Genomic DNA, 27611 nt, shown 5'->3' with positions numbered 1-27611 from the left:
TAATATGCATTTGAAGACGTGTGGTAGATTGAGTTGATATAATGGAAAGTGGTAAGCGTAACAGGGATGGAATTTACGAAATGTGTATTGTAGCGATTCCAGTGGAGACAATTTTACATTTTTGGGGGGGTTTGTGACAGTAGTGGTGAAACTTTTACTTTACTGGCTTAAAATGCGTGTTATTACAATTAGAGCTGTCTGGAAACAAGCAGCAACAGCAACAAGTGCTGTTTCTGTCTAGCGTTTTTTATATACACATGTATTACTCATTCAAGTACAGATGGGCTTGTAGAAGTTTGCATATTTGTTTAAAAATATTAGACGATTTTTGAATATTTTTGAATGTCACAGAAACAACCTTAAACAGGATTATGCGCAAGTTTATTGGTGCATATACAAATAGTTATATATTATGGTATATAGGAGCATTTGTATAGAAAGTTGAACAAATGTATGAAGTCATTAGATGACAAATTTTGAAGAGTTTGTGGGTTATAGTCAAAAAGATTACTACAGACGTAATTAGATAATAGGTCTAGAGGCTGGGTGTTTAACTTTTGAAAATTAATGACTATTGAATACATTATAGAGTAAAGAGTTACTTGCATATCGACGCTTTGTCACAATTTTACAAAATGTTAATTATTCGGCGTCACAAATAGGCGAGTATATAAACACAGTATACATACATGGGTAGAAGCATTTTGATATACAAGAGTACACAAGTATAAATGCAAATATACACAGACTTACGTGGTAATGTTTTCTAATAGCAGATTAGCGACTAAAGTAGTCTTGAGGCAGACTAATGACAAGGTAATAATAGTGATGTTGCGTGGCCGTGGTGGTAAGAGGTTCCTTTATGGTTGTAGCGAGAGATTTTTACTACAACTAATGTGATGTTAACCGCCTGGACCTCAAGTTATCCTGCGAGGTGGTGTATGGAGTGGAGTAGCAGCAGTAGTAGTTGTTGGTTGTTGTTGTTTTTGTTGTTGTTATTGTTTGAGCGGAGGGTGGAAGGAGCCGCCGGGACCACTTGTTGTGTGTAGCACTAGAATTCTTGAAGTGATGGTCAATGAGTTGGTGGTTTGCCATTACACGTTTGATTTGAGCTCTGGTGGTGATAACAGGAGTTAGTTCAGGTAACAAGCTAACGTGCAGTGTAGCGCATTAATATGATGAAGGATAATTAATGGCGTTAGTGAGAGGTGTAATGTGGAAGGTGAAGGTGAGTTAGATTCAGTTAAAGGATAGTGTTTGCACGGTGAATAAGTTATTTATTTGTTGTTTTCACCAAAGAATATTTTATTTATCGGTATGTAAATATGGTTTGGTAAATTAATTGTTGGTATAAGAGCAGGGTTTTGATGTTTTTGTCGAGTGTAGGAGTTTGGTGAGTAAATTGTTTGAATTAATGGAGCAGTTTCGATGGGAGGAATTTGAGGTATTTGTGTTTAGGAGTAGTAGGATATTTAAAGTAAATGAATATTAAAATTAAAGGAATTGAAATTGAACGATTATAGAGTTGTAGGTGTTTGTGGGGAAACTATCACTGAGGGTGCAGCATTATGGTTAAAAAGAGCGGTTATTACCGGGATACCTCAGGGATATGTTTAAAAGACAACATTGAAAATGAAGTTGATAGTAATGGTAAATGAATTGATGAAAGAGATAGAGGGCAACGAGTGACTAGCTTGTTTAAGGTTTACTATACAAATATGAGTGTAAGGAACTAGATGGATGAGGTAAGATTACTTACAAGTGTAGGTAATAAATATTATTAGTATAAGAGAGACGTGGTTCAAGTTGAAAGACAGAGAAATGCCTTGTAAATACAACATAGTTATAAAGTATTGGAGAGTGATAGGGTCAAGAGGAATTTTTTTTTTTTTTTTTTTTATATTTTATTTAAAACCAATACAGTTTAACATAAAAATAAAGAAACAGTATGGAACCTAATCAAATTAACTGACAAACGGATTGTACTTACATGCTCGCAAGATATTACAACAAAAACTTACATCAAGAACATAACTAAAAACAAAATTACATGTCACAGGGTCATGAATTGACATATATACAAAACCTTGCATATATATAAATTGTACATATAAATGACATCTGACAAAGGTTCAATACACTTGAACATAAAATATACAAAGAAGTTATATCAGTTAAATCCCATCCTTCACATTAATCAAAAAACCAAAACCTAACATCATAATCTGACTAGATAATCTACATACTTATCCCTAACAATACAGCTGAACATATCCCAACATACAAATAAACAGAAAAGAATACAGCTTAGAACACAATAACAAGCTCTATACTGTTACAATACACCCATATAAAACTTTCAGACAAATGGACTACGTCACTAAACTGTCTAGATATGTCTGTATACCATACAGACTAAAACTTAACATCAAGAACTTGCATGAACACCAAACCGGTATCAGGGTACAGACCTTAATTATAAACTTTAAAAAGAATCAATCATGCGTATATAAAGTATTACATAACGTCTGACCCATGACAAAGGCTCAATACAATAGAAAGAGATATATATTTATATATATACACATACACACCCACACACACACACCCACACCCACATCCACACACACACCCACACGTACACAAAAATTTTCACAAAATCACATTAATCATATGCACTGTATGCACAATGCAAAACAGGATATACGTATCTCTCATCGTGGAAAAACCCAGCACGTAACATAAATACAAACTAAAACACACTGCATGTTGCAAATAACTTATTTCTCAAGAATCATGTTATACAAGACTGATACACATCATAATTATACATAAATCTACTATATTATACCTACATTCTGAAAAGTGTTATATCTACCATAACGAGACCTTGAGCTCTACATCCACACTTGGATGCCATAAAGTCCCAATGAAAACCAGGAAACCATTCCAAACCCACATTCACAACACTCTCACGACCCCCCCCCCCCCCCAGGGAGGCGAGCCCGCTGTTGCCCCCTGACTCCCTCCAACCTATGAAAACCCCTTCATTCACTCATATCCAATCACAGATTTACGAGAATCCCTAACGTTAGCATTCTATACCCCTCTGAGAAAGCCTGATCCCACCTCCTCCCATACAAATCTCTGTTACGACACCTCGTACTATAGAACGTTACCGCAAGAACCTTTCTTCTCTCCTCACTATCCCCTCTCCCCCTCATCACCCACGACATATATATATAATCTACCATGATATAATCTAAAGCTCTTATGACACCCTCGTCTAACCCGCCCATATCTAGACTTAGAGCACGCAAAACCGACACCCCACGGCCCCCCACCCTCTGTACCAACCTACTTAACCAGCACCTAACCTCCTCTAGCCCTTCACAAAAGTAAACTACATGGAACGCTGTCTCATCCCCTCCACAGATACCACACCCCCCACCCTCTACAACCTGTCTGTTTCGTAATATCTCGCCAGACGGAAGGATCCCATGCAGAAAACGAAACGTCACCTCACGCGCCCGAGGTTTTAACTTCAATTTACTAAATCTAAACCAAATACTCTTCCACGCATACATGGGGAACAAACCCTCAACTGGGACAACGCACCTACCTACAAGTAACCTACACAAAACCCTTATACGAACCTTTCTCAGTTCCCTAACCAACATAACAGCCCTCAAAACTATTTCACATTCCCTCGACTCTATTCCTCGATACCACATATCCAGCCTGTCGTGTATTCTTCCCAAACGCCCCGCGTTCACACCCTCACGCAACACTTCCCATTTAATGAACACACATTTAGCCCTCCGTCTCAAATCCAACAACCCCAACCCACCCTGACTTACAGGTAACATTACAACCTCCCTCCGTAACCAATCACAACGTGAACCCCATAAAAATTTGTACACCCGTCTTAGTATCCCCGCAATCGCTGTCCCTGTAATTGGGAACACAGCTGCAACATACCAAACCTTACTATACAATAAAATGTTCACGACTATCACTCGCTGTATCAGAGTTAGGTGCTGGGGTCTCAGAACACCTAGACGCCCCACGATCCTTTCCAATAACCTATCCGAATTTTCCTCCCGCGCCGCAACCATGTCATCCCTATAAATAATACCACAAATCTTTAAAGACACCGCCCATTCTTTAACAACATTACATCTCCCCCCCACACCCCCCACCCAGGAACCCAACCCCATGCACCTTGACTTCGCACTATTTACCTGCATACCCGTGGCACTTCCAAATAATTGCACCACCTCGTCCAACACTCTCATTGACATCCCTGCACGAAAGAGAACAGTGGTGTCGTCAACATATCCAATTAACCCCGGCCAGGCCCTCCCACCCCCCACACTTCCCGCACATGGCGTACATAAGCTACGGTGAACCATTCTATAAAAGGGGTCCTGGAAACACGCAAACAATATTTGGGACATGGGGCATCCCTGTCTAAGGCCTCTTCCCATTGCAATGTCCTTCCCCATACACCCATTAATCTGTATCCTCATTTTCGCCCCCTTGTACAACGTATTTACCCACTCGACTATTTCCTCCCCAAAACCCTGTCTCCTAAGTATAACCTGCAAAGCTCCCCTTTCCACTCTATCATATGCTCCCTGCCAGTCTAGAGCCAACAAAGCCGCCCCTCCACCCCCACCCTTAGCTTCCACAAAACTTCTGAGTATCCCATGTCCTTCAATCATCGACCTCCCCGGCAACCCGAACTGAGATGTTGACACCACCCTCTCCACTACACATTTGAACCTATTACCTAAAATTTTTGCAAACACCTTATAGTCTGCACACATCAGTGATATGGCTCGGTACTCCCGAAGGGTGGGCTGCCCCTTGACCTTCGGGACCAGCACTACTACTGCTGTTTCCTGCTTCTCCCCCAACTTGCCCTTCTCTTTCATACTATTAAATAACCTAACTATAAATTCCTTTATCAACGCCCAATGTTGTAAATAAAACTCTACCGGGAGACCATCAATACCGGGAGCTTTCCCCTTCCTACCTCTTCAAGGGGGGCTCCTTGGCGTGGTGAAGAGGCTCTTGGTCTGAGGAATTAGCCCTGTCGGTCTTCTTCCTCAGACCGAACCTAATTACCCCCCATTCTCCCCTCCCCTATCCCATCCTCCCCATCCTCCCCTTTTTCCATTCCTCCTCCTCCTCCTCACCCCTCCCTTTTGCCCTTCCTCTTTTTAGCCTTCGTGATTTCTCCCACAGGCGCGCTAGTTCCTAGGTAGGGGAAAGGACACCGGGGTCGATCCCATTCCGTTGAGGTTTCTTGGCGGTGGCGTAGTTTGCCGTGGAATCTGGATTGCCTAGGGATGTCCCGATCCCTCTCCGGTATCCCGGAGTAGCTTTGGGTGTCTTTTGGGCGACGGGTGTATCTCTGGAAGCCACCTTTCGGATTCCGGGGGTGGTGGCTGAAGGAGGTATGCTTTGTGGCGGATATCCGGCCGCCCTCTCTTTTGTCCACCGAGGTAGCTCGGCAGATGTGAGGTTGCTATCCCGGATTGCTGGTTTACTGGCATGAAGGGTAGGGTATGGCACGGGTTCCATGCTGCATCTGCGCTACTAGCGGTGTCGAGTCCTCTTGGGCGCGGAGGGAGATTTCCGGCCCTTTCATTCCTCCTGGGAACTATTCCTCCCCGCTCCCCCCTTTTTTTATTCTTTTTTTTGTTTTTATTTTCTTTTTTTCTTTCTTTTTTTTTTCTTAAAAACAAAAAGCAAAGGAGTAACCTAACCATGGCAGCCCTAGTCCATGAAACCACTACCCCCGGGCCCCTTCTTGATACCGCACCCCATTCTGACCCTGCCTTGTGTTTAGACCACTCTTCGGACACTCCTGATGCCCCTGTACCTCTTGCTGGTGCTGTTTCCTCACCCGCTTCAGGTACCGGGGCTTCGACTGACTCCTTCGATTTGTCTGAACTCCGCTCTCCTTTGACTATGCTTCCGGCTTCTCCCTCTACGGTACGGCAATTTTCGAATCGCCCACCCATTTCATGCCGGACCAACTCCGGTCCTACTCCTAAACGCCAACGTCAATCTCCTGATGATGCTCCGTCGTTACCTTCCCATTCTACTCGGAAACGACCGACACGTCAAGCACTCCCTCTCCACGCTCAGTTTCGGACCACACAATGGACTAAATTCTTTACTTTAAGACCAACTTCTTCTTCTGCCTACCTTTCCGACCATAGTATTGCCAAAGCGCTCCTGCGTCATGTTGGCAGAGATATTTCATTTCACGCTCTCAAGAGCGGTACGCGCATCGTCACTGTCCAGAATGCTACCCAAGCTCATGATCTTTCTCTCCTTTCGAATATCGATACTACTCCTATCACTATTGAAAAACATCTTTCTCTCAATTCTTGTAGTGGTACTGTCATTCTGCCCCATACCATAGTCCAACAGAATTTCCAGTCATGTGGCAATGACATTTTTGAACAGCTGGAACTCCAGGATCTCCCAATCCTCAAAGTAGACACTTATGTCCTTCCTGCCCGGGGGCGGAGACGTTACCCTTGCAATGTGGCTCGTTTAACTTTTGACAGCCGAGAACTCCCGTCCTCTGTATATGTCGCGGGACATCGGTTACAAGTTCGAAAGGTGATACCTACACCGCAACAATGTAGAAATTGCTGGCGTTTTGGTCACCCAGCGAAATATTGCAGATCTATGGCCGAATGCCCAGTCTGTGGTGCCGACAACCATTCTAATACATCTTGCCTCTTCAAGGGGGGCTCCTTGGCGTGGTGAAGAGGCTCTTGGTCTGAGGAATTAGACCTATCGGTCTTCTTCCTCAGACCGAACCTAATTACCCCCCAATCTCCCCTCCCCTATCCCATCCTCCCCATCCTCCCCTTTTTCCTTTCCTCCTCCTCCTCCCCACTCCTCCCTTTTGCCCTTCCTCTTTTTGTCCTTTGGGATTTCTCCCACAGGCGCGCTAGTTCCTAGGTAGGAGAAAGGACACCGGGGTCCATCCCATTCCGTTGAGGTTTCTTGGCGGTGGCGTAGTTTGCCGTGGAATCTGGATTGCCTAGGGATGTCCCGATCCCTCTCCGGTATCCCGGAGTAGCTTTGGGTGTCTTTTGGGCGACGGGTGTAGCTCTGGAAGCCACCTTTCGGATTCCGGGGGTGGTGGCTGAAGGAGGTATGCTTTGTGGCGGATATCCGGCCGCCCTCTCTTTTGTCCACCGAGGTAGCTCGGCAGATGTGAGGTTGCTATCCCAGATTGCTGGTTTACTGGCATGAAGGGTAGGGTATGGCACGGGTTCCATGCTGCATCTGCGCTACTAGCGGTGTCGAGTCCTCTTGGGCGCGGAGGGAGATTTCTGGCCCTTTCATCCCTCCTAGGAACTATCCCTCCCCGGTCCCCCCTTTTTTTTTCTTTTTTTATTTTTATTTTCTTTTCTTCTTTCTTTTTTTTTCTTAAAAACAAAAAGAAAGAAGTAACCTAACCATGGCAGCCCTAGTCCATGAACCTGGTACCCCCGGGCCCCTTCTTGATACCGCACCCCGTTCTGACCCCGCCTCGTCTTTGGACCACTCTTCAGACATTCCTCATGCCTCTGTACCTATTGCCGGTGCTGTTTCCTCACCCGCTTCAGGTACTGAGGCCTCGACTGACTCCTTCGATTTATCAGACCTTCGCTCTCCTCTGACTATGCTTCCGGCCTCTCCCTCTACGGTGCGGCAATTTTCAAATCGCCGACCCGTTCCACGTCGGACCAACTCTGGTCCCACGCCTAAACGTCAACGACAATTACCTGCTGATGATACTTCTCCACCTTCACCTTCTCGTTCTTCTCAGAAACGATCGACACGTCCTTCACTACCTTTCCACGCTCAGTTTCAGACTGAACAGTGGACTAAATTCTTCACTTTACGACCAACTTCCTCTACTGCCTATCTTTCTGACCATAGTATTGGCAAGGCACTCCTACGCCATGTTGGTAAAGATATTTCTTTTCATGCTCTTAAGAGCGGTACGCGCATCATTACCGTACAGAATGCTACCCAGGCTCGTGAGCTCTCTCGTCTTACCCATATAGATACTGTTCCTGTCACCCTTGAAAAACATCATTCCCTCAATTCTTGTAGTGGTACCGTTATTCTGCCCCATACCATAGTTCAACAAAATTTCCAGACATGTGGCACCGACATTCTAGAACAGCTGGAACTCCAAGATCTCCCAATCCTCAAGGTAGACACTTACGTTCTTCCTGCCCGTGGGCGGAGACGATACCCTAGCAATGTGGCTCGTTTAACTTTTGACAGCCGAGAACTCCCATCCTCCGTTTATATAGCAGGACATCGGTTACAAGTTCGAAAGGTGATCCCTACACCACAACAGTGTAGAAATTGCTGGCGATTTGGCCATCCAGCGAAATATTGCAGATCTATCGCCGAATGCCCAGTCTGTGGTGCCGATGACCATTCTAATACGTCTTGCAATCGATCTCCCTCTTGCCTTAACTGTCATGAGGCTCACCCTTCGTACTCTCGCCGTTGTCAGGTCTATTTAAACGAGCGGGAAATCCGTTACCTCAAAGAGACAGAAGGTCTCCCTTATGCCATGGCAGTTTCTCATCTCCGCCTCCAAGGGAGACTCCCACGTGTTTCTTATTCCCGTGTTTCAAAACGTCCCCCCACTTCTGGTATCCCATCTTCTACACCCACCTCTGTGGTTACCTCTCCCATAATCACTCCTGTATCTAATCCTTTTGCTGTCCTCGGCTCAGACGTCCCTACTTCAACGCCTCAGTCTAATCTCGCTTCTTCGAGTTCTCTCTTACAAGCCTCAGTATCGACGAGACCTCGTACGACACCTCTTCCCAATCGTCCCTCTACTTCTCAAAAGTCAAAAAAAGGTCCGGTAACACCTCCTACCCATCTTCCACCTCCTCATTTTACCCTCCCTGTCTCTGTCCCTAGTTCTTCCCCTCTCACTGGCTCAGTTACAAGTGCAGAGGTTCACCCTCCTCCTCGTAATGTACCTTCCTCCCCTGTTCCCTCCCAAGTTTCTTCCTCTTCTGCCACCTCCCAGGTTCCTGTCTCTTCTGTCCCCTGCCACGCTTCTCCAGTTCCCTCCACCCTTTCGCCCCCCCCTACCTTGGTACAGTCCAATACAGTTCCAATCTTTACTCATCCTCCCCCTACCATTCCCAATATTGTCTCCCATACGACATCTCTGAATTCCGAAACACTTGAAGCAATCTCTGAATATATTGCAGAGACCAAACCATCAATGGACACTGATCCACCTTCCGCTCTTCCTCTCTCCTCTGCTCCATCTGCGCAACTCCTTTCTTCACAGCGCACCGTTCCTTCGCTGCTTGAACATTTTCCACTGCCTCCGCATGTGGACTTTTCTAACCCTTCTAGTCCGTAGGAACCCTTACCTGCGGATTTCAAGTATCTTTATCATTGCCAATCATGGCCTTTTTACAGTGGAATATACGCGGCCTCAGGGGTAATCGGGGTGAGCTTCAGATGTTACTCTCCCAGTTTGCCCCTGTTGGTGTTTGCTTACAGGAACCAAAATTACACTCTGCTGTTATTTCTCACATCTCAGGCTATAATTTATTGTATTCTTCAGATCCTTTTCCTGATGGGACCTTTAATGAAAGTGCCCTTCTTCTCCGCACTGATATTCCGTACCATCAGCTATTTGTTCATACTTCGCTGCATTACACAGCAGCCCGTATCCACTTACATAGGTGGTATACGCTCTGTTCTTTATATCTCTCTCCTTCTCGGGCATTATCTATTCCGGATTTTGCCTTCCTTGTTTCGTCATTACCGCCACCGATTCTGTTACTTGGTGATTTTAATGCCCACCATTTCCTCTGGGGAGGGTCTCACTGTGATTCCCGTGGAATTCAGTTAGAGGCTTTTCTTGCCACCCACCCCCTCCATGTTTTAAATACAGGTACTCACACCCATTTTGATCCTCGGACTCATGCTCTCTCTTGCATCGATCTCTCAGTTTGCTCTTCCTCCGCCGCATTAGACTTTACTTGGTCTGTTCTCCCGGACTTACATGACAGTGATCATTTCCCAATCATTCTTACTTCCCCTTCATATTCGCCACCTCTTCGCACCCCACGCTGGCAATTTAATCGGGCAAATTGGAACCTTTACTCACACCTGACTGTTTTTAAAGAGGTTCCTTCTTCGTCCTCCATCGATGAGCTTTTACACCTCTTCTCGTCCTCCGTTTTCACCGCAGCTTCTCATTCTATACCCCAAACTTCGAGCAGGCATTCTCAGAAATGCGTGCCTTGGTGGTCTCCTGCTTGTGCTCGTGCAGTACGTTTGAAACGCGCTGCATGGGGCAGGTACCGGTACAATAGAACCACAGAGCGACTCCTTGATTTTAAACAGAAGCGTGCGATCGCTCGCCGTGTCATCCGTGACGCTAAACGCACTTGCTGGCGAGATTATGTCTCCACCATCACCTCTGCTTCCTCTATGAGTGCAGTCTGGAAAAAAGTACGAAAACTGAGTGGTAAATATTCTCCTGACCCGGCTCCTGTTCTGCGGGTTGCCGGTGTTGATATAGCAAACCCACTAGATGTTGCCAATGAAATTGGCAATCATCTGGTCCGTATTTCTCAGGGACTCCATCTATGCCCCTCATTTCTTTCCTCAAAGTCTGCCAGAGAGTTAGCACCCTTGGACTTTTCTTCTCTCAGAGAAGAACAGTATAATGTGCCTTTTACACTTCAAGAACTGGAGGCAACACTCTCAGCTTGTCGATCATCGGCAGCTGGGCCCGACGACATTCATATTCGTATGCTACAACATTTACATCAGTCAGCCCTTGCAGTCCTATTACACCTTTACAATCTTATTTGGTCACAAGGAGTTCTTCCACAGCTGTGGAAATCCGCCATTGTTCTCCCTTTCCGCAAACCAGGCACTACGGGACATGAAACCTCCCACTATCGTCCCATTGCTCTTACCAGTGCAGTTTGCAAAGTAATGGAACGTCTAGTAAATAGACGTTTAGTGTGGTATTTAGAGACACACAACAGTCTCTCCACTCGTCAATATGGCTTTCGTAAGGGACGTTCTACCATAGACCCCTTACTGCGCTTGGATACGTATGTTCGTAATGCCTTTGCGAATAACCACTCAGTTATTGCCATATTTTTTGACCTTGAGAAGGCATATGACACAACTTGGAGGTATAATATTTTAGCCCAAGCCCACTCCTTAGGCCTTCGAGGCAATCTACCATCCTTCCTTAAGAACTTTTTAACTGACAGGCATTTCCGTGTTCGGGTTAATAATGTGCTCTCCCCGGACTTTGTCCAAGCTGAAGGTGTCCCCCAGGGATGTGTTCTGAGCACAACACTTTTTCTCCTTGCTATTAATGATTTGGCCTCTAGTCTTCCATCAAATATTTGGTCATCACTCTATGTTGATGACTTTGCTATTGCCTGTGCAGGCGCTGACTGTCACCTCCTTACAGTTTCTCTCCAGCATGCAGTCGACCGTGTTTCCAATTGGGCCACCACACATGGGTTTAAATTTTCCAGCACTAAAACCCACCAAATCACTTTCACTAGACGCTCTGTCATCTCTGATCATCCTTTGTACCTCTATGGCTCACGTATCCCTGAACGTGATACAGTCAAGTTTCTGGGCCTCCTCTTTGATCGTAGGTTATCCTGGAAACCTCACATTACCTCTCTGAAGGCAACTTGTCACAGCCGGCTGAACCTTCTTAAAACCCTTGCTCATCTTTCGTGGGGAGCTGATCGTCGAACCCTCCTTCACCTACATTCCACCCTTATTTTATCGAAACTTGATTATGGTGACCAGATCTATTCAGCGGCATCTCCTGCTACTCTCTCTAGCCTTAACCCCATTCATCACCAAGGATTACGTTTATGCCTTGGTGCTTTTCGCTCTTCCCCTGTCGAAAGCCTCTATGCAGAAGCGAACGTTCCATCCTTATCCGATCGCCGTGATGCCCATTGCCTGCGCTACTATGTACGCTCTCATGATCTCCGCAATCCTTCCATTTATAGAATGGTCACTGATATTAGTAGACATTCTTTATTTGTTCGCCGCCCCTGCTTACTCCGTCCCTTCTCTCTTCGCCTTCATTCGCTCTTGTCTTCTCTTCAACTACCACCTTTCTATGTACATGTAGCATCTCACTTTTCCCTACCCCCCTGGGAGGTCCCAGCTGTTCGAGTCTGTTCTTTCTCCCTCCCTTGCTCGAAAGCCCAACTGTCTACGGTCGCTTCCCGCTCTCTTTTTCTTGACCACTTTCACTCTCATTCTCATGCCATTGCTGTGTACACAGATGGCTCTAAGTCTTCTGACGGCGTAGGATTCGCAGCAGTGTTTCCGGACAGCGTCGTACAAGGGCATTTACTATCTTCAGCTAGTATTTTTACTGCTGAATTATATGCCATCCTTACAGCACTTATCCGTATTGCATCTATGCCTGTGTCATCATTTGTGGTTGTCTCAGACTCCCTTAGTGCTTTACAGGCTATACAAAAATTTGATACACCTCACCCCTTAGGCCTCCGTATCCAACTTTGGCTACGCCGCATCTTTACTAAGCATAAAGATATTGTTTTTTGTTGGGTCCCTGGTCATGTTGACGTACAGGGCAATGAACAGGCAGACACTGCTGCGCGGTCAGCAGTACATGACCTACCAGTTTCTTATAGAGGTATTCCATGTACGGACTATTTTGCTGTAATATCTTCCCACCTTCACACCCGTTGGCAACAACGTTGGTCTACTATGCTCGGCAACAAACTTCAGTCTATTAAACCGAGTATAGGTTACTGGCCGTCTTCTTATCACCAGTGTCGAGGTTGGGAGACTACTCTCTCCCGTCTTCGCATTGGCCATACTCGTCTTACTCATGGATATCTCATGGAGAGGCGTCTTGTTCCTCTCTGTGAGAATTGCCAAGCTCCATTATCAGTCAGCCACATTCTGTTGGACTGCCCACTTTATCAACGAGCACGCAGAATTTACCTCTGTCGTCGTCTTCGCCCCGCTGCTCTCTCTTTACCTTCCCTTCTCGCTGATGGACCCACCTTTCATCCGGACTCTCTTATTGACTTTTTGACAACGACTGACTTACTTCACAAATTCTGATACTTTCAGCCCTTTCTACTTGTATCTCTTGCTACCCTCTACCCCCGTACTATCCCCTGCCCCGCTGTTTTCTGTAACCTGCTGATCATCCCCCCTCCCTCCTGCCATCCAATTCCCTTGCTTCCTTCCCTACCCTGCAGCGCTGTATAGCCCTTGTGGCTTAGCGCTTCTTTTTGATTATAATAATAATAATTGCAGTCAACCTCCATCTTGCCTTAATTGTAATGAAGCTCACCCTTCGTACTCCCGCCGTTGCCAGGTCTACTTAAATGAACGTGAAATCCGTTGCCTCAAAGAGGCAGAAGGTCTCCCTTATGCTATGGCAGTTACTCATCTCCGCCTCCAAGGGAGACTACCCCGTGTTTCTTATTCTCGTGTTTCCAAACATCCCCCCACTTCTGGGGTCCCATCTTCTGCAGCCTCCTCTGTTGTTACCCCTCCCATAGCCATTACGGCATCTAATCCTTTTGCTGTCCTTGGCTCTGACGTCCCGACTACAACTCAGTCTGTTCTCACATCTTCGCGTCCTTCCTCACAAGCCCCAGTATCGACAAGACCTCGTACGACACCTAATACCAATCGCCCCTCTACTCAGAAGTCCAAAAAATCCACATTGCTCAAATCTTCTTTGCCCCTTCCTTCCCTTCTTCCACCTCCACACGTTACCTTTCCAGTCTCTGTACCTAGTTCTTCCCCTCTCTCTGGCTCTATTACAAGTGTGGAGATTCACCCTCCTCCTCGTACTATGCCTTCCACCCCCGTCCCCTCCCAAGTTTCTCCCTCTTCTGTCACCTCCCAGGTTTCTACCTCTTCTGTCCCCCCCCACACTTCATCTCCAGTCCCTTACACTTTTCCCTCCCCCTCTACTTTGGTACAGTCCATTACTGTCCCAATCTTTACTCACCCTCCTCCTCCTATCTCCAATATGGTTTCCCATACATCTTTGAATTCAGAAACACTTGAAGCCATTTCAGAATATATTGCAGAGACTAAACCTTCAATGGACACTGATTCACTTCCTGTTCCTTCTCTTCCCTCTCCTCCATCTTCACAACCCCATTCTTCGCAACGCTCCGTTCCTTCGCTACTTGAACATCTTCCAATGCCACCACACGTTGACTTTTCTAACCCCTCTAGTCCGTAGGTGCCTTTACCTACAGATTCCTGATATTTTCTTCATCGCCAATCATGGCCTATTTACAGTGGAATATCCGCGGCCTCAGGGGTAATCGGGGTGAGCTTCAGATGTTGCTTTCCAGGTTTTCCCCTGTTGGTGCTTGCTTACAAGAACCAAAATTACACTCGGCTGTTTTCCAACCTATCTCAGGCTATAATTTATTGTATTCTTCGGATCCTTTCTCAGATGGGACCTTTAATGAAAGTGCCCTTCTTCTACGCAATGATATTCCGTACTGTCAACTATTTGTCCATACCTCGCTGCATTACACTGCAGCCCGTATCCACTTGAATAAGTGGTTTACAATATGTTCTTTATATCTCTCTCCTTCTCGAGCATTTTCTATCCCAGACTTTGCCTTTCTTGTTTCATCCTTACCACCACCACTTCTGTTACTTGGTGATTTTAATGCCCACCATTTCCTCTGGGGGGGGTCTCATTGTGACTCACGTGGCATTCAGTTGGAGGCTTTTCTTGCCTCTCACCCCCTCCATGTTTTAAATACGGGTACTCCCACCCATTTTGATCCTCGTACTCATACTCTCTCTTGCATCGATCTATCAGTCTGCTCTTCCTCCACTGCACTAGACTTCACCTGGTCTGTTCTACCAGACTTACATGACAGCGATCATTTTCCGATCATTCTTACTTCTCCTTCCTATTCACCACCTTCCCGTAGCCCTCGCTGGCAATTTGATCGGGCAAATTGGGATCTTTACTCACACCTCACTGCTTTTAGTGAGGTTCCTTCTTCATCCTCCATTGATGAGCTCCTACACATCTTCTCGACATCAGTTTATACCGCAGCTTCTCATTCTATACCCCAAACCTCAGGCAGGCATTCTCAGAAGTGCGTGCCTTGGTGGTCTCCTGCTTGTGCTCGTGCAGTACGTTTGAAACGTGCTGCATGGGGCAGGTACCGGTACAATAGAACCGCTGAGAGACTTGTTGATTTTAAGCAGAAGCGTGCGATCGCTCGCCGTGTCATCCGTGAAGCTAAACGCACTTGTTGGCGAGACAATGTTTCCACCATCACCTCTGCTTCTTCTATGAGTGCAGTCTGGAAAAAAGTGAGGAAATTGAGTGGTAAATACTCTCCTGACCCGGCTCCTGTTCTACGGGTCACTGGTGTTGATATAGCAAACCCTCTCGACGTTGCCATTGAACTTGGCACACATCTGGTCCGTATTTCCCGAGGGCTCCATCTATGCCCCTCGTTTCTTTCCTCAAAGTCTGCCAGAGAGTTAGTACCCTTGGACTTTTCTTCTCTCGGAGAAGAACAGTATAATGTGCCTTTTACACTTCAAGAACTGGAGGCAACGCTCTCAGCTTGCCGATCATCGGCAGCTGGGCCTGATGACATTCATATTCGTATGTTACAACATTTACATCGGTCAGCCCTTGTAGTCCTCTTACACCTCTTCAATCTTATTTGGGCACAAGGAGTTCTTCCCCAGCTGTGGAAATCTGCCATTGTTCTCCCTTTCCGCAAACCGGGTACTACAGGACATGATGCCTCCCACTATCGCCCCATCGCTCTTACAAGTGCAGTTTGCAAAGTGATGGAACGCCTCGTAAATCGACGTCTAATGTGGTATTTAGAGACTCACAACAGTCTCTCCGCTAGTCAATATGGCTTTCGTAAGGGTCGTTCTACCATAGACCCCTTACTACGCTTGGATACGTATGTTCGTAATGCCTTTGCGAATAATCACTCAGTTATTGCCATATTTTTTGACCTTGAGAAGGCATATGACACAACTTGGAGGTATAATATTTTGGCCCAGGCCCATTCCTTAGGCCTCCGAGGCAATCTACCATCCTTCCTTAAGAACTTTTTAACTGACAGACATTTCCGTGTTCGAGTCAATAATGTTCTTTCCCCGGACTTCGTCCAAGCTGAAGGTGTCCCTCAGGGATGTGTTCTAAGCACAACACTTTTTCTCCTTGCTATAAATGATTTGGCCTCTGTTCTTCCACCCAATATTTGGTCATCACTCTATGTTGATGACTTCGCTATTGCTTGTGCAGGCGCTGACTGTCACCTTATTGCAGTTTCTCTCCAGCATGCGGTCGACCGTGTTTCCACTTGGGCCACCACACATGGGTTTAAATTTTCAAGTACCAAAACTCACCAAATTACTTTCACTAGACGCTCTGTTATCTCCGATCATCCTTTGTATCTCTATGGCTCCCGTATCCCCGAACGTGATACAGTCAGGTTTCTAGGCCTTCTCTTTGACCGTCGGTTAACCTGGAAACCTCACATTACCTCTCTGAAGGCAACTTGTCACAGCCGGCTAAACCTTCTTAAAACGCTTGCTCATCTTTCCTGGGGAGCTGATCGTCGAACTCTGCTTCGCCTACATTCAGCCCTCGTTTTATCGAAACTCGATTATGGTGACCAGATTTATTCCGCGGCCTCTCCTGCTACTCTCTCTAGCCTTAACTCTATCCATCACCAAGGCTTACGTTTGTGCCTTGGTGCTTTTCGCTCTTCCCCTGTTGAGAGCCTGTATACAGAAGCAAATGTTCCATCCTTGTCTGATCGCCGTGATGCCCATTGCCTTCGTTACTATGTACGCTCTCACGATCTACACAATCCTTCCATTTATAGAATGGTCACCGATATTAGTAGACATTCTTTATTCGTTCGCCGCCCCTGTTTGCTCCGTCCCTTTTCTCTTCGCCTACTTTCACTCTTGTCTTCCCTTCAGTTACCACCTTTATATGTTCATGTAGCATCTCACTTTTCCCTACCCCCCTGGGAAGTTCCAGCTGTTCGGGTCTGTTCTTTCTCACTCCCTTGCTCGAAAGCTCAACTGCCTACGGTGGCTTCCCGCTCTCTTTTTCTTGATCACTTCCACTCTCATTCTCATGCCACCGCTGTGTACACAGATGGCTCTAAGTCTTCAGACGGCGTCGGATTCGCAGCAGTGTTTCCGGACAGCGTCGTACGAGGGCATTTACTATCTTCAGCTAGCATTTTTACTGCTGAACTGTATGCCATTCTTGCAGCACTTATTCGTATCGCATCTATGCCTGTGTCATCATTTGTAGTAGTCTCAGACTCCCTTAGTGCTCTACAGGCTATTCGAAAATTTGATACATCTCATCCCCTAGTTCTCCGTATCCAACTTTGGCTACGCCGTATCTCTACCAAACATAAAGATATTGTTTTTTGTTGGGTCCCTGGTCATGTCGCCGTACAGGGCAATGAACAGGCAGACACTGCTGCGCGGTCAGCAGTATATGACCTACCAATTTCCTATCGAGGTGTTCCATTTCTGGACTATTTTGCTGCAATAGCTACCCACCTTCGCACCCGTTGGCAACAACGTTGGTCAACTCTGCTCGGTAACAAACTTCATTCTATTAAACCGAGCATAGGTTACTGGCCGTCTTCTTGTCATCAGTGCCGAGGTTGGGAGACCACTCTCTCCCGCCTTCGCATTGGCCACACTCGTCTTACTCATGGGTATCTCATGGAGAGGCACCCTGTTCCTCTCTGTGAGCAGTGTCAAGTTCCAGTATCGATTAGCCACATTCTGTTAGACTGCCCTCTCTATCAACGAGCACGCAGAATTTACCTCCAACGTCGTCTTCGTTCTCCTACTCTCTCTTTACCTTCCCTTCTTGCTGATGGACCCTCCTTTAATCCTGACTCTCTCATTGACTTCTTGACAACGACTGATTTACTCCACAAACTCTGATGATACTTTTCGCACTCCCCTCAGCCCTTTCTAGTTCAGTCTCTTGCTGCCCTTTACCCTTTCACCATCCACTGCCCCGCTGTTATCCGTAACCTGTTGCTCATCCATCTCCCTTTTGCCACCTGATGCCCTCGCTTCCTTCCTGCCCTGCAGCGCTGTATAGTCCTTGTGGCTTAGCGCTTCTTTTTGATTATAATAATAATAATTTCCCCTTCCTCATTCCCCTTAACGCATTCTCTATTTCCTCTGCCGTAATCGTCCCACCTAAAGCCTTTCGATCACTATTTCCTAAATTACACGTCACATACGTACACACCTTGTCCAATGCCCCATCACCCACCCCCCCACTGTTCCAGTATTTCTCGTACCAAGCCTCCGCATACGCACACATCCCCTTCGTGGTTCGTATCTCCTGCCCTACTCTATAATTCCCAACCATCTCCGTTACCTCTAAACATGGTATAGCCGTCAGCGCCTGCCTTTGCTTTTGATGCCGCAAAACACACGCTGACGGCTTGTCGCCCCAAAGCACTTCCTCCACCCCTGCCTGCATCCTTACAGCTTGAAACCTTTCATTTTGCAACACCCTCAACCTCCCCTTTATTTCAGCTATTTCATCCATAGGAAAATTATTCCCATCCACCCCCCTCCCATAGCAACCTCTTAACCTATCCTCTAAATAGTTAGCCAGTCCATATTTTAAATTATTAATACGTTTTCCTTCTCTCACATAAAACTTTCTAATCCTTTCCTTTGCGACACTATCCCACCATGTCACAATGTCATCCACTCCCTGTTCTTCCACACTGAGCTCCTTCCATAGGACTGAAAACCCCTCCAACCCCTCCTCATCTCCTAACACACTTATATTTAATTTCCAATAACTTGTATATATGTCCGTGAGCGTCCCCCACCCAACCTCCACCACCACTGCCCTATGATCTGACATTGTAGTCTCAACAGTACTGAAAGATTTCACGTTCACTCCCTGAGAAAGGTACACTCTATCTAGTCTCGCAGCATAACCACTCCTAACAAACGTATATTCAGTCTCCCACACCGCTCCCCCAAAGGCATCACGTAACCTAACATCCCTTAATAAATCCCTAAGAGCCACAGACATATATCCAGCTCCTGTTGGGTCCACATCAGCCACCCTGATTACACTATTCCAGTCCCCACCAACTATCGCCACCTCTGGCAGTGCACTTAAGAAAAACACAAGATCCTCACACACAAAATCATTCTTTACCTTTATGTTATTTTCTGCCGGCGCATACACACTCGCAAAAGACACACGCTTACCCATCCACCACCCATCCACACGCAACACCCTCCCTCCCCCTCCTCCCTCGCTTCTCTGCAAAACAAACGGGCTCGTCTCCCTTATTAAAATTCCCACACCACCTTTTAGACGGGGAGATGGCAGGGTAACTACCCGAAATCCTGCCACCTCCAACACCCTACCCTCTTTGAAATTGTGCTCCTGCAGGAACACAACATCCACTCTAGATTTATTCAGAAAATTACGAAACCAATCTCTCTTCATACCGCTACATAACCCATTAACATTTACAGACATACACCTAAGGCCTATTAAAGTTTCCACCCCTGCTTCCTCTCATCACTCTTTACAACTCCAGAGCTTGAATTTACGTTCAACACCTTCAGAGTGCTCTCTTTCCCTCCCCCCTTCTTCCGGTGCCTCCTATCATGGCTACCACCACCTACACCACTACCTTCACACTTGACCTCAGTCTTTTTCCCAGGCCTTTGTGCAGGCGTAAGGACGTCATCAGAATCTGATGTAGCCGCCCTCTTTCTCGTGACAGTCATGTTACACATATCTTGATCAGATGTTACCTCTCGATGAACCTCCACCTCCACCTGAGAATGGTGTAATGAGTCAATGGATGACTCCAAACCACCATCACGTCCCAAATTATCATGTCTCAGACTTTCTGGAAGCGACGATTCTCCAGTGACACCACGCTCAGATGTAACATCCCTCTCTGGTGGTGACAACGTCTTCAACACCTCCACCAATTCCTCCTCAATCTCAAGAACCTTCTCTTGTACTTGCTGCTCCTCCTTATCCACAGGAGACGACACCTGATCAGGCAGTTGGGGGCGGGACTCCAACTCACCACCAGTCCTGTGTGCCCGATCCACTATCTCGCTCCACAAAACACCACGCCCTCCATCCGATGTTTGTTCCTCACCTGCCACCTTTGAAGCAGGGGCTGCGACGTCCACCACAGGTCCAGGCACATGTCTTGGCTTGTCACAGGTCGCCGCTATGTGATCATACTCACCACATAGGCGGTACGTACGTCGTTGTCCTGGGTACATTACCATTACCTGCGTCCTGAAATCTTGTAGGTACACATAGGATGGTATTTGGTGCCTCAAAGTCATTTTGAGGTTGAAAGAACCCTCTGGAAAACCAGCATAGGCTCCTGCCGCCCACGTACCATGTTGAGCATAATGCACCGTCCCGTACTTCTCAAAAACTTTCCTTATATCTGCCTCGTCCGCCTGAAAGGGAACGTTGCGTAACTTGATCCACGTATAATACCGTGAAACATCTATCATTCTTACAGTGACAGCTGGTGTGACGTTAAGACTCACGTCCTGAAACCTGGTGATTAACGATTCATAAACCGTTGCTGATAGCAGTTTGACGAAAATTCGTTGTCCTCCGTTCAATGCTACACCATACAAGTCACAATCTTGTACTCCATAAGTCTCCCGTATGATCTTTGGCAATAAGACTTGCGCAGAACTGGTCGTTATCGTTCCTTTAAGTAGCTCGATGCCTACAGTATTTATCCTTCGTCTCAGACTAACCGCCATCTTGACGATCACAGTGCACCTAAGTTGTTAGCCGAGGTGTGACAGCACCACTTGACACCACTGCAGCCAGGTAACTCACAAAAAAAGAGCGGTTATTACCGGGATACCTCAGGGATATGTTTAAAAGACAACATTGAAAATGAAGTTGATAGTAATGGTAAATGAATTGATGAAAGAGATAGAGGGCAACGAGTGACTAGCTTGTTTAAGGTTTACTATACAAATAGGAGTGTAAGGAACTAGATGGATGAGGTAAGATTACTTACAAGTGTAGGTAATAAATATTATTAGTATAAGAGAGACGTGGTTCAAGTTGAAAGACAGAGAAATGCCTTGTAAATACAACATAGTTATAAAGTATTGGAGAGTGATAGGGTCAAGAGGAATGGTGGTGGAGTGGCGATGTATGTCAGAGAATTTAAATTGTCTTAGACAAGATATAAGATTAGAAAGATGGAACACAGAATGTTTATTTGTTTGTTTTTCGAGGGACGTGATAAATTATTAATTTTGGGTGTGATTTATAGGCTCCCCCAAACATTGATAGGGAGTACAGTAAGGTATTATGGGAGGAAATTGATAAGGCATGTAGATATGAAAATGTTTTGATAATGGGAGATTTTAACTTGTTCCAAATTAATTGGAACAATATGAGAGGAAATGTTGAGTCTAGTGACTTTGTTGACACGGTTCAGGATTGCTTTTTAGAACAGGTTGTGAAAGAACCAATTAGAGGAAAGAATGTGCTTGCTTTGTTTTTACCAAGAAAGATTAATTAATAATGTTGAGGTTAATGATGAGTTTGGGGAAAGTGATGACAAATGACTTTGTTTGAATATATCATGGAATTACACAAATAAGTAATTGCAATCAAATGTGTGTCTTACATTTTCGCTTGGCCGACTTGATCAGACTGAAAAATGACAGTTACCTGGAGATTATTCCGGGGATCAACGCCCCCGCGGCCCGGTGTATGACTAGGCCTCCCGATGGATCAGGGCCTGATCAACTAGGCTGTTACTGCTGGCCGCACGCAGTCCAACGTACGAGCCACAGCCCGGCTGATCCGGCACTCACTTTAGGTATCTGTCCAGCTCTCTTGAAGGCAGCCAGGGGTTTATTGGCAATTCCCCTGATGCTTGATGGGAGGCTGTTGAACAGTTTTGGGCCCCGGCGACGGAAAAGAATAACAGAGCGGCTAAAAGAGGTCAATATATCTGAAATGCGTAGGGAGACACTGGTCAGAGAAATAGCAAGCATCGAACTTAAGCTAAAAGAATCCTTTAGGAGTCAGGAATCGCGGGAAGAACTAAAAGCCATAAATGAAATCGAAAGAAACGCAAAGTATTTCTTCTCCTATGCCAAATCAAAATCGAGAACAACGTCCAGTATTGGGCCCCTACTTAAACAAGATGGGTCCTACACAGATGACAACAAGGAAATGAGTGAGCTACTCAAGTCCCAATATGACTCAGTTTTTAGCAAGCCGCTAACCAGACTGAGAGTCGAAGATCAAAATGAATTTTTTATGAGAGAGCCACAAAATTTGATTAACACAAGCCTATCCGATGTTATCCTGACGCCAAATGACTTTGAACAGGCGATAAATGACATGCCCATGCACTCTGCCCCAGGGCCAGACTCATGGAACTCTGTGTTCATCAAGAACTGCAAGAAGCCCCTATCACGAGCCTTTTCCATCCTATGGAGAGGGAGCATGGACACGGGGGTCGTCCCACAGTTACTAAAAACAACAGACATAGCCCCACTCCACAAAGGGGGCAGTAAAGCAACAGCAAAGAACTACAGACCAATAGCACTAACATCCCATATCATAAAAATCTTTGAAAGGGTCCTAAGAAGCAAGATCACCACCCATCTAGAAACCCATCAGTTACACAACCCAGGGCAACATGGGTTTAGAACAGGTCGCTCCTGTCTGTCTCAACTATTGGACCACTACGACAAGGTCCTAAATGCACTAGAAGACAAAAAGAATGCAGATGTAATATATACAGACTTTGCAAAAGCCTTCGAAAAGTGTGACCATGGCGTAATAGCGCACAAAATGCGTGCTAAAGGAATAACAGGAAAAGTCGGTCGATGGATCTATAATTTCCTCACTAACAGAACACAGAGAGTAGTCGTCAACAGAGTAAAGTCCGAGGCAGCTACGGTGAAAAGCTCTGTTCCACAAGGCACAGTACTCGCTCCCATCTTGTTCCTCATCCTTATATCCGACATAGACAAGGATGTCAGCCACAGCACCGTGTCTTCCTTTGCAGATGACACCCGAATCTGCATGACAGTGTCTTCCATTGCAGACACTGCAAAGCTCCAGGCAGACATCAACCAAATCTTTCAGTGGGCTGCAGAAAACAATATGAAGTTCAACGATGAGAAATTTCAATTACTCAGATATGGTAAACATGAGGAAATTAAATCTTCATCAGAGTACAAAACAAATTCTGGCCACAAAATAGAGCGAAACACCAACGTCAAAGACCTGGGAGTGATCATGTCGGAGGATCTCGCCTTCAAGGACCATAACATTGTATCAATCGCATCTGCTAGAAAAATGACAGGATGGATAATGAGAACCTTCAAAACTAGGGAGGCCAAGCCCATGATGACACTCTTCAGGTCACTTGTTCTATCTAGGCTGGAATATTGCTGCACACTAACAGCACCTTTCAAGGCAGGTGAAATTGCCGACCTAGAAAATGTACAGAGAACTTTCACGGCGCGCATAACGGAGATAAAACACCTCAATTATTGGGAGCGCTTGAGGTTCCTAAACCTGTATTCCCTGGAACGCAGGAGGGAGAGATACATGATTATATACACCTGGAAAATCCTAGAGGGACTAGTACCGAACTTGCACACGAAAATCACCCACTACGAAAGCAAAAGACTTGGCAGACGATGCACCATCCCCCCAATGAAAAGCAGGGGTGTCACTAGCACGTTAAGAGACCATACAATAAGTGTCAGGGGCCCGAGACTGTTCAACTGCCTCCCAGCACACATAAGGGGGATTACCAACAGACCCCTGGCAGTCTTCAAGCTGGCACTGGACAAGCACCTAAAGTCAGTTCCGGATCAGCCGGGCTGTGGCTCGTATGTTGGTTTGCGTGCAGCCAGCAGCAACAGCCTGGTTGATCAGGCTCTGATCCACCAGGAGGCCTGGTCTCAGACCGGGCCGCGGGGGCGTTGACCCCCGGAACTCTCTCCAGGTAAACTCCAGGACACTTGTGGTGTTTTCTCTTAGTGTACCAATGGCGCCCCTACTTTTTATTGGCGGCATTTTGCATCGCCTGCCCAGTCTTTTACTTTCGTAGGGAGTGATTTCTGTGTGCAGATTTGGGACCATTCCTTCCAAGATTTTCCAAGTGTAGATTATGATATATCTCTCCCTCCTGCGTTCCAACGAGTGGGTGGGATAAATTTTGAAGTGCTGACTATGGGGTCGGGTAAGTGATATTGGCTATCAATATGACGTTTTTCAGAACAGTTGTAGGTGTTGATACAAGTTTTGTTTAGAGTAGGGAAATTAATGCAAGAAAAATGATGGTAAATGGATGAATAGATTAAAACATGTCATTGGTGAAAAGGGGCATATATAGTCGTATGAAATGAGGGGATGGGCATTTTAGAAATGAATATATTCAATTAAAGAGGAATCAAGAAAGGACTAAGAAAAGCAAAAAGGGATTGTTAGGCTAAGGTGGCAAGGGATTCAAAGACTAACTGAAAAGTGTTGTTTTTTCAGGTATATAGAAGTAAGATTAGGGACAAGATTGGGTCGCTTGAGAGTAACTGGTCAGATGAGAGTGATAAGGATGTGTGTGAAGTTATAAATGCCTACTTTCTGTGAGTTTTCACCCAGGAAAATATTAGTGAAATTCCTGAAGTAATAGATTATGTAGACTAGGATAATAAAGTATGTACGATTACTGTAACTAGTGACGTTGTCCTCAGACAAATAGAGAAGCTAAAACATAAGAAATCGCCAGGTCCTGATTAACTGTTTGCAAAGGTGTTAAAGAAATATAGAGAGGAACTTTGGCTGTACTTGGGTAATATTTGTAACATATCGCTACACATTGGCATAGTGCTTGATAAGTTGAAAATGGCAAATGTAATAGGTATTTAAAAGGCAGGTGAGAGGTCCTTGGCTTGGAAGTATAGACCAATAGTAATTAAAAACAAATTTCATTTAAGACTTTATATCAATCAGCGATATAGACTTTAAGTACATGTAATAAAATATGTTTGAGCAGTACACCCACAACACCCCCCCTCCCCTTTCCTCCTTGTCTTTGACCGTAGATGATACCATTGTTGATTGAACGCAGGAACGAATAACCAAAATTTAAATGTTGAACATAGTAGTAGTATCTTGTTGACAATAAGAAATTTCCTCTTTAGTATAAGATGCATTGATTATGTCAACATGATCAATGATATTTAGAAAAAAGAATAAATTTTGAAGTTATTATGACTATAAGTAAAAACAGTTTATATAATTATAGATGCCGTTATCTAAGATCATTACACAAGATAGTCACGTCCTCGCATGTTATCATATGTACGAAAGTTGATACGTAATATCACATGATTTTTTAAAATTTGTATTGACAGGAGTTATTAGTGTGATACATGCTCATTAAGTTAAATAAGATTATAAAAATAGGGTATAAATAAATTTATTAAGCCTCGTCGCATTTACATGTGCAATATACACATTAATTAAGCATATTTTTGTGCAGGTGAAGTACGTACTACTTTTTCCCCGTCTATTTAACTCGGATCACATTAGACATGGTTATAGCATTGTTTATTGAACACGGACAAAAACCATCCAATTATAATTTAATCTTAGGACATGGTATCTTTGAGGAAGAATGTTTGCAATAGTTTAATATGCATACTGTTATGGTTACATTATTGACTGATTTTATAAATGTTGTCGTGGAGGTCAGGTTTATTAGTTTGAGAAGGTAATGACTTGTCACGTGCATTGTAAGTAGGTATTACATTTGTCATCTTGGACTTGTCAGGAAGTCTGGCAGTTTTTAGTGATTGATATTTAGAAGAATAGGTAAAGGTATATATGTATAATATATATATATATATATATATATATATATATATATATATATATATATATATATATATATATATATATTTTGAAGAACATTGCAAATTAATATTTGATGAGGGTCTGTGGATTTGTTATATTTTATGTATTTATCTGAGGACCATGTTTGTTGTTATCGTAATGTTGCATAGTTTATCGTCGTATTGTACATGTTATTTGAGGAATATGGGTGTTAATTTCGTGGGTGAAAAGTGAGAGGAAGTAGGTATTGAGAAATTTGTGTGTTCTTATCAGTGTGAGTGATGTGAACAGAGTTATTTTTATTAATTTGGTCTATGTATCTTGTCGGTAATTTGTTTATGTGAAAGAAATATTTTTGGTTAGTATTTGTTTGAATATCTTGTGACTTTAACCTGATTGATAGTCCCTTTTTTGTGTTAGTAATATTTTCTTTATGTTTAATACATTAGATGGGAATTTCCCAAATTCCTTTTATCTTGTTCAGAGCCCATGGAAGTCACCGAGATTAAGTCACTTAAAAATAACTCTGGGAATCTGTCTCGTGTCCCACCATTACTATACAAGAGTGGCCCATGTCCTCTCGCATACTGTCTCATTACTTTTTAACAAGTCAGTAGAAACTAGCACCTTCCTAAAACTACTCAAGACGGCAAGGGTTACACCAATACATAAAGGTGGTGACCCTACAGATTTAAACAACTATAGGCCAATATCAAACTTACCATTGCTATCTAAAATTTTTGAGAAAATCGTACACAGGAGACTATATTCGTTTATAACAGCACATAACATGCTCAACCCCTGCCAATTTGGATTCAGGAAAAATAAAAGCACTAATGATGCAATCATAATGCTAGATCTGCTTTACACAGCATTGGAAAATAAGGAATATCCACTAGGAATTTTTATTGACCTAAGAAGAGCTTTTGAGACGGTAGACCACGGCATCCTACTCCACAAACTTAACCATTATGGTATAAGAGGCCATGCGCTTTCATATTTCAAATTTTACCTTACTAATATGTATCAGTATGTCACCATTAAAGACACAGCATCAACAACACAGCCAATTGATACTGGAGTTCCTCAGGGAAGTGTTGTTGGTCCCCCTGCTCTTTCTCATATACATGAATGATCTTCCAAACGTATCTCAACCCCATTCTCTTTTCTGACGACACGACTTGTGTCATCTCTCGCCTAATCTTGCCACCCTCAACATCATTGTTAATGAGGAGCTGATCAAAATATCGACTTAGCTGTAATTCCTTCAAAACCACCAATCACATCCTCCACCTCATGTAAACTTTCCTCCCTGCTCATTAGAATTTTTGTATCATCCACATACCCTATTATTCCCATCCCTCCATTTTCCACACCACCCCTGAACATTTCCGCACTGCCCTGTAAAAAAGGGTCCTTTATACAAACAAAGAACAGTTGAGACAAAGGACAACATTGCCTTATGCCTCTACCCATTGAAAAACTCGATTCCAATTTCCCATTCACCTGCACATGTCCATCTACTCTATTATAGAAAGTCTCAATCCAATGCACCATCTCTTCC

General features: G+C 44.6%; 1 long non-coding RNA gene across 5 annotated transcripts in view; it reads right to left on the bottom strand.

Annotated features, from left to right (window-relative positions):
• Nucleotides 1–359: 359 nt before the first annotated feature.
• The window catches only part of LOC128704528 (uncharacterized), a 104179-nt gene continuing 76927 nt past the window's right edge, over nucleotides 360–27611 (bottom strand). For all 5 annotated transcript variants that reach the window (XR_011391021.1, XR_011391024.1, XR_011391022.1 and 2 more), the window contains exon 6: nucleotides 360–1114. This is a non-coding gene — a long non-coding RNA (uncharacterized lncRNA). The remainder of the gene's footprint in view (nucleotides 1115–27611) is intronic.

The sequence above is a fragment of the Cherax quadricarinatus genome, unplaced genomic scaffold (genome assembly GCF_038502225.1).
Source record: "Cherax quadricarinatus isolate ZL_2023a unplaced genomic scaffold, ASM3850222v1 Contig25, whole genome shotgun sequence".
Lineage (NCBI taxonomy): Eukaryota > Metazoa > Arthropoda > Malacostraca > Decapoda > Parastacidae > Cherax > Cherax quadricarinatus.
Note: the sequence above shows the minus strand (reverse complement) of the source record. Positions and strands in the feature narration are given on the sequence as shown.